This window comes from Capsicum annuum, unplaced genomic scaffold, assembly GCF_002878395.1.
Source record: "Capsicum annuum cultivar UCD-10X-F1 unplaced genomic scaffold, UCD10Xv1.1 ctg2788, whole genome shotgun sequence".
NCBI classification, from domain to species: Eukaryota; Viridiplantae; Streptophyta; class Magnoliopsida; order Solanales; family Solanaceae; genus Capsicum; species Capsicum annuum.
The window spans coordinates 175,646-184,775 of NW_025834277.1; the positions used below are offsets into that span (position 1 = coordinate 175,646).

Consider the following 9,130-nt stretch of genomic DNA (forward strand, 5'->3'; position numbering starts at 1 on the left):
ATATCATAAATAGTATGATCAATAGCATAATGAATAACAATCATCTCTCAATATTAACCCATCATAACCAACAAGTACCAAATCTTATTAATATTACCTCAATAAGCATTTTCAAGGTGTATAACAGGTGTATAAAGGTTTACAAGAACTACAGAAATATTAGCCTAAGGTGGGTCAAAGAGCTCACTTCTAAGGGTCAAAGAGCTCACTTCTAAGTCCCTAACATCCATTACAAGGAAAATTCTACCCTCGGAGTAGGATAAGGTATCTAAATCCACTTTTAGATGTTAACAAGATTCAATTAGACCTAATATAGAAATTTACCTAAAGCATGACCAACAAGATCAATTATGCCTAAGTTAGGATTTTCAAATAGGCCAAGCGGTCCAACTAAATTAAGCATTGCCAATAACATCACTAACACCCAAAACCCACTCCAAATCTAACACAATATCATAAATTTACTATGAAATATATCAATCTATGTATAAGGGAAAACCCAGCCTACCTAGATGCTGAAGAAAGCTCAAAGAATTTGCTAAATCACTAATTTCCCTTTCTGAGAAGCTTTCGTAAGGTGCAACGCTATCAAAATAAAAAATATACTCATCAAAATGATTAAAAGAATACCTTTATTGAACTATTGTGCTTTGAGATCAAAATTACACAAAAATTTCATTGGGCACCATTTACGAAAATTGCATTTTAGAAGCCAATTCAACCTTCCCCTGTGCTCAAGGAGTATTTGTCCTAAAAATGGGTGAAATTTAAGATAATTTGGTTCTAAAATAAATTATCCATGTTTTTGGGATCTTAGGAGAAAAATCAACCATAGAAAAGGGTGAAATCCTACCACAAATTCGAAGAAGATTCATGAAATAGTCGCTACCCAAGCTTCCAAAATTACCCACTAGATCTAATCCTAAGCTTTCCCAATATTTAGGGTTTATCTATATTGTGAATGGGTGAGAAATGGAAAAAAATAGGTAGACTAGGGTATTTATACCATTCCCATATATACAGGAGTCACGTTTGCAATCTGCTAAAATATATTCGTGATATTCGGATAAAGCGACCAAAGTTACATTCCCAACATAGCCATCGTATTTGGGTACTAGCAACACTAGTAGGAATGTTGCTTTTGTCACAAGGAATGCGATGTTCATGATTCTAGCTGGAGCTACTATATTGTTATTGCAATCAAGAGCTCAAGATCTCTGGTGTACCAATACCAGCTGAGATTTGGAAATTTCCAAGTCTCTATCAACCCCTTGGGATTCATCAAAAACACATGAAAACAAACTTTGTTACCCTATAAATTTTGACATTTTAGACTCAATGGCACAACCGAAGTTTCCTTCCATAGTTGATTTGATAAACAGTAGATCCTGCATCCAACTTTTATTTTCTTAACTCTTTCACCAATAGCTCGAAATAGGCTCGGGTGCCTCGGAACCTAAACCAAGAGTCCACCTAGCCTAAAATCAAGATTCTAGAGCTGTTAAAATAGTCAAATTTAGCATACAATATCATTTGACTGAGTTTTCATTCAGTGGCCATTTTAAACCAACAAAGACTTCAAAATAGAAAATTGGCTCTAAAAACTAAATGAACTATTGGTGATCAAACTGCTAGTCCCAACAAGTCAAAAATGACTTGGGGAAGCTATAGAAAAGCTTTAAAACCAAAAAAAAAAAAAGGAAACATGAAAAATACTTGAAGAGTCATTATAGAAAAAGAAGGAACAAATACATTAATTCTATATTTCCTCAAGAACATAATAATATACCATAAATAGTTATAATGACCTATGATTAAGAATTATAGATGATGTTAGGGATGGAAAATGGGTGGGTTGGGTTAAATTTAGGTTGATGTTATTGGTTCAAAAACCCACCAATTGTTTGATCAATTAAAAATGGCTTAGGTTCATGTGGATCAAACAATAGCTAATAACCCAACTTGCCCCATCTTATTAAATATATTATTGTTGTTAACAATTGGAAACTCATTAGTGTTTTGTGTTATGAAACTGGGAGTAATTATTACTATCTACCCATATTATGCTTTAGTAATTTATCTATGCTAATTTTATTCCAACAAATAGGATTAATTGTGTCATCTAAGCTTTGCAATAAAATCATGCTACTTTAGTTAGGTTGAGATTGCATAAATTATGGATACCATGTAATCTTTGCAAGAAAATTGTGATAATTTAGTTAAGTTGAGATTGCATAATTGATGGAATTGATGAAATAAAAATTACTCTAGTCACCAAAAATTTATGCCTACATCATTGACCACTAGGTCAATAAGGTGGATCGATCATACCACTATAACGAACATAGATCATGTAGAAAGTTTATTTAAATAATTAAAATTTAAACCACATGAATGAGAAGCTGGAATCTACTATCACTTCACTTATTATAAGATACTACTTAATAATTAATAATCATAAAAGAAAGTTTATTACAAAACATTGACGTCTCATTCATATGGATCAATCATTAATTATTTATAACAAACATTCTACTTGATTTTCTGGCAGCTAAACATCATGTTTGTTGCTGATTCAAATACTTAGTGGAGCAACAGAAGCCCTTAGTTACTAATGCTATAGGCCCTCTGAAATGTGAATGCATCTTATATACTGTCTACCGATGCTGGATAAACTATAATGACTTGAATTCTTTAGTTATTTTGTTTGTATCAAACTGTATAGTTTATCTGAATTCTTACAGATTTCTAGTTTCTAGGGATATAATAAATTAGCGTACCTCCATGCCTAAAAATTGTGTTATGTTACTTTAGTTAGTTCTCTTTCTTTCCTTTATGGTTTGACTATTTCTCTATGCAATAGAGGTATGACCAAGCAACCTAATTGGCCTAGTGGTCATTAATAGAGGTGCAAACTTTGGTGACTAGGGTAATTTTATTCTATTAATTTCATCATTTCTGCTATCTCACTCTAACTTAATTCACACAAATATTTTTTTATGATTTTATAGAAGAGTCAATCTGATTTGTTAGATTAAAATCTCATTGATATTGATATATCATCGAATCATAGACATGGGTACACTCTCACGAATGTTCCCAATTTGATAAACACAAATCATTAATGACTTTCTCCATTGTTAATAATGATGATATTCCTAAAATGAGGGGGTAGGTTGGATTATGACCTATTGTTTAACCCATCTTGACCCAACTTATTTTAATCCTATAAAACATAAGATGGGTTGAGTCTTAACGCAATAATATCTGCCTAAATTAGACCCAACCAAGCTATTTTCCACTCATATAGTAGTCTGTAGTTCTTGAGCATATGTCATGATCACTATTTATGGTACATTATTAAATTTTGAAGAAATGGAGAATCAATGCACTTGCTCCTACTCTTTATTAGAATTTCTTATTTGTTTTAATTCTTTGAGAATGTACAAATATAGTATCCTTAATGCTATGTAGTATAAGAGGATATGTACATGATAATATTTGGTTAGTTAGGCAGTCACACCAATTAGAAAAATAAGATAATGAAAATGATTAATCCACTACAAGAATGATCAAAGCATAACTTCAATGAAGCTTCAAGACATAATCCTTTTTCTAGTGCAAAAACCTTTTGTGTGGGAAATAATACTAGTGACTTGGTGGGTGCAAATGGAGTAAAGATTATTGATATAACCATTTAGGAGCTAATGCAATTTCTTTAGAGAAGGTCTATAGTATTGTAGGGAGAAAGAGTTCCCAAAAATTATTATGTAAATAGATTCTTTGACCATGGTGAACTTTATGAATGATGTTTGTGAAGTTCCTTGTAGTGTGACAGTGGAGTTCAACTTCATTAATAGGCTAAAGGAGCTTTTGGCAGTAAGAGTAAAACAGTCCTTAGGGGAGGGAAATACTTTTGCTGATAATTTAGATAACTTGGTTTTGTTTGGCAAGTACTTATGAATTCATAATTTTCTGGAAGTCCTAACACAAGGCAACAAAATTTTTATTCTAGATAACTAGAGGTATCCTAATTTGAAAATTAGACAAACAGTGGATGCAGGCACAACATCCTAGTGTTATTGATTTATTCTAGCAATGATTTCAATGAACACTAACGGCAAAAAAGGAAACTACTACAAATATACTTGTGATGTCTAAATGATTATCAGTTGGTCACTTTATGATGTACCTTATGAGAGTTTGGCATGTTAAATACGGTACATTACTAGGAAATATGACTTATTAGTAGTGATTTTGCTTGTCTAAATAATTATTGTTCATTGATAGAGTTCACATCTAATCTCACGAGTAGTTTAATTTTTGAAGCTATCAACTTTAGATGGTGGTATTATCCTAATTGGGTTCAATCCATTAAATATGACAGCTAAAAAAATCTAAATACTCTTAAGATTTGATGATATTTATCAAAATAAATAGTATGCTTTCACACAGCTCACAACTAATATTAAGATCTATTTAAATTTTGAAGCTATTTACTTAAGATGGTGGTATATCCTAATTAGGTTCAATCTATTGAAGATGAAAACTAAGAAATTCAAAATGTTCTTAAGATATGAAGATTACCTTTAATAAAATATATTTCTTCGTTAGATGAGTTTGAGCACACCCTTCAGAAGCACTTTTCCAGTAGCTTAAAGTGAGATATTCTAGAAAATAAGATAAGCCTGATATCAATTTTGAAAGTACAATAAATTTATTTCAATGGTTGTTGATTTTACCTAATCTATATTTGTGATAGAAGATGCCAACTGACTGACTTGAATAGATCTTATCCAAGATCTAACAGTTACTAATTAATCACTGATATATATATCTATGCAGGACTAATCATCACATACCTTATATGGTGGTACTTGTATAGTAATATCGATTGTATAAATGGAGTCTTCAAATCATTGTGTAGCTTGAGTTGATCGATGGAGATCTACATTTTCTCAAGAATGTTCAAGTAAAGGAAAAAGAAAATTCTCCCCAATTTCAAACATCAGATATTTGTTTCAGGACATGTCTTTATCATTTTTGTTTTATTTATTTTGTTTTGTTTTTAGTTTGAACAAGTTATAGGCTTAGGACTGCCTTATTGATGTAAATATTTTCATTCAATAAATTATGCCTTATTGATTTTTATTTTAAAAAATATGATTTTGAGATTTAATAGTGTAAAGTGAAAAAATAGTTTTTCTTCGATTTCAACCTCGATTACAATATGTTTTTTAGTAGGTTTACATATTTAGAATCCTTAAAGTATGGGAAACTTGAACCTCTAAAAGAATTTTGATTTTATCTTTTTTTATTTTGGAGTTGATTTTTGAACTATTTTTTGACTTACATAAAAGTAGATAATATGAGTGTCACTAGACTCCTTTTTATGTGTAGATTATATTTACGATAGATTGGATTTGATCTGAAGCTACTAATGTGTCATGATTTGGTGTTATTTTCAATGCTAAAAACAAGGAAATTATGCAAGTACTTAGGTCCTTTTGTATGATGTGATGTGTTTTTGGTGATTGTTTTGTAGGTTAATAGGGTTGGAAGTTAGTAGAATGTCAAAAATAAGAAAAAAAATCTAAAAATCTAAGTCTCTACATGGAAAATGAGTTGTTGGTTGACACTGCGTCTTGTTATCCAAGTCGCTGGGTAACCAATAAAGAAATAAAAGAAGAATATTTAAGTCAATAGTGGTTATGTCTTTTGGGATATGACTACAAGTCATAATGAATGTTGTTCTGAGTTAATGAGGCTCAAAGTCCCAAAGGAGTACTAGTTTGATACATGTGGAAATAAGGCTGGTGATAGGTCGTAGGGTCAGGCTATGACTCGTAGTGACCCTCATTTTAAGAATATGGATTTTAAATTCTAAAAGATAAAAAATTTACTTGAAAGACAACGGGTCAGGCAACAACTCTTATAGTAAACCGCCGATTCACCACCACGAGCAATGAATCCCAGGATACATAGCTAATAACAAGACATTTTTAGTGAAAATAACTCATTGACATGACCCAACCTTAGGCGTTCTTGTAATGGGAATCCCATATTGAACTAGGATTAGGGACCGCCCTCTGTTACCCAACCCAACCACCTATATCAAGCCTTGAATGAGCTAAATTTCAAGCATATAACAAGATAGCATTATTGATCTCATTAAGAATCTAGGATAGGTTCACAACCCTAACTGACCCAGTTGAGTCCAACCATACCACAACCATCGCCTAACCATACCAAACCAATCCATAGACCTTAAACCAAAAAAGAATACCAAAACATAATATGAAAATCAAACCCAAAATGTAATATGATGGAACAATAAGAAATCATGTTCGATGATGTCAGCCTCAATATCAATACCAATGCTAAGGCTGACACCTCTATTGATCTCTCCCATACCAACTCTCAAAAGTACCATAAAGCCTCTATCATTAAGAACAAACAAATTTGGTTAGGACATGCCTCAAACCATAGCCAAAACCTATATCCAAAATAAAAAATGTCTAAATAAATACATAACATGAAATAATACCTTTCGAAAGGATAAAATCTTACCACTTTAGTCAAAATGCTGATAATGAATCTGTGTGCTAAACAGGAGGTGTAGAATGATCGGTTCCTACATAGCATGGGTATAAAACCACCAGTAGACGTGGTTAGCGAATAATAGTTAGCATTAAACTCATAATAAGGATAAAATAATGCTAGTCATAAAACCAAGTGAAACCATCCATAATTGATACAACTATACATATATAAGTTTTGGGAAAGAGAATTAGGTTTAGTAGGTATTTAAAACCTTTACCTTGGTTGTGTAGCTTTGCCATCGTAACCACCCACGGGCCATATGGGTTCAGCTATCCCTGCTTAAAGGGCCCTAGCGCGTGTAGCTACATAACCTGGGAAAATATAATGGGATGACTAGAACATCCCCAATATAAAACATGACACATGCATATGGTCCTCAAGACCCCTTACATCAGTAACTTTGAGTTTTCGATTTTGGTCCCCCCCGAAAATGCCACTTACCATGGCTTAGCTACACACCGGGCTATTAATGCCCAATTAAAACTATGTCCAAAAAATCTATTTACCACTAAATAACTAAGACTATTATTAGTGGTATCGTCATACCACCCCATTACTTGCAAGTAATATCTATGCCAAACTATTTAGGTTAAGGGGACCTTAGGTGCCCTTCCAATTTCCATATTAAATCAACTCGGGAGACTTCCATATTCTCCACAATCTTAACCATTTATCCTTTATCCTTTTCAAACTATTTAAATCATGTATAAATTCTTTGTCCAGTTTAAAACATGCAAGAGTTCCATTTAAAAAGTCAATCCAATTAACATATCTTTATTAACATTCTATCAAACACCTTTGGGGCATAATATAACCATAACCAATTCCAAAGAACTTTAAACCATTACCATGCAATCCAATTGTCCAAAACCACCATTAATGCATATAAAAGCATAATTAAAACCATAGGAAACTATAACCAAGAACTTAAAGGAAAATGATTAGAAGAAAGAAATGTCCCACCCAAGGAAATAAATGCATGAATTTTGTGCACACAAAAAAAAGAGAAGAAAACAAGTTAAAATAAAGTTGGTAAAGCAAGAAAGGCTAAGTAGGCAATGATGAAAGAAAAGGAGTGGCCCAATAACAAAAGTGGAATGAGTGTGATATAAAGGTTCAAGGAGTGTCTAGCATTGTTATCCTAAATTAATGTCCTAACCTAACCTAAACCTACGTTACAACCGTCCTTGGTGATTCCCAACCAAATATGGCCATTGTAGTGGCTGTTGAAAATAGGGGCAAGCCTCTAGTATAATAACATTGAAAACTTCTTAAGATATAGAGTGTTTTAACTTAAATTCCTTATTACATGGTTGAACCTAGGTGTGTGAATTTTTCTTTCTCGTTAGTAAGCATATGATTAAGTTGAGGTGGGTGATTTTGTCACCTTCCAAACAATGAGGGAAAAGGAAGTTTAGTGAAGTTGAGGTCAAGAAGTGAGTAATTTTTAGAGTATTAGTATTTGTCACATGGTTTCTCCTTAAAGTCTATTGAGTCCTTCAATATTCTATTTTATATTGAGGGGTGTAGTCAAAATCATTTTGCCCATAAGTGGTAATATTACCACTCACTTCCACTCAACTTTTGGGCACTCTACCAAGTTTTGTATAAATAAATGAGACTTATTATTATTTAATGCACTATTATGCATATTTTATAGGTATAGAGTTGGTGAGATAAAAAGATGGTGATTAAAGCTAAAAGAGATCAAGTAAAAGCAAAGAAGTGCAGCTAAAGACCTGGAGCAGTGAGCAGTCCCAGTTACCACAATCGCGGGCCTAAGGATGCAATCACTGTCAGTCAAGATGGTCAATGGAATGTGATCGCAGAACCATACTATGGTAACATTAGCCACAGTCATGGACAACCTTATGCGATTGCAGCTAAGCAGGAATGATTCCCAGGGCAATTTTGTAATTTCAATTAGTCGAATCCCAAACCCTATATGGGTAAAATCGCTTTCTTCTTTGGGTATTAATTACATCATGGAAACTTAGAATTTGAAATAAGAACCGTAATTAGTCAAGATTGTAACTAATTTTAGAGACTTATATTCATAGTATTTTATGGATAATGGATGCTTTGGATAATCCTTATGGTATATCTTTCTTACTTTCTTCACAAGTGGCTAAGTAATTTAATCTTGGGATTATGTTGAACTAAAGTGTAAATTATGTGTGAGTGTTGTTGTGTTTGCATGATCTTTAGTTGTTAAGTATGGATTCCACCATTGCTTGAGTTTAATAGTTGGAGTTCATGGGTGAAAACCCCAAATCTCCAAAAGGGTTTGATGGTTAAAAATTCCAAACATTAGAAAACCTTTATCATCCTTGAAGTAGGGAAGAAGATGAACATATCGGAACCCATAGAATCCTTGAAAGAGGGCTATAGGGGTACAAGAAAATGGTGGACAATTAAGCATGTGGTTTACTACCTTTTATAATCATAAACATAAGTGTAAATGGAGAGTAAGTCATGTCATAGGAATTTTCCTAGAAATAGGGATGTCTAATTATGGTTTTGGGTG

General features: G+C 32.7%; 1 long non-coding RNA gene across 1 annotated transcript in view; it reads right to left on the minus strand.

The window, feature by feature from the left end:
• The window catches only part of LOC124890961, a 63,565-nt gene extending 58,528 nt beyond the window's left edge, over positions 1-5,037 (minus strand). Inside the window, exons 1-2 of the long non-coding RNA XR_007049464.1 lie at positions 4,863-5,037; positions 4,588-4,670 (exon numbers count right to left, since the gene is read on the minus strand). This is a non-coding gene — a long non-coding RNA (uncharacterized LOC124890961). The remainder of the gene's footprint in view (positions 1-4,587; positions 4,671-4,862) is intronic.
• Between the last annotated feature and the right edge of the window lie 4,093 nt (positions 5,038-9,130).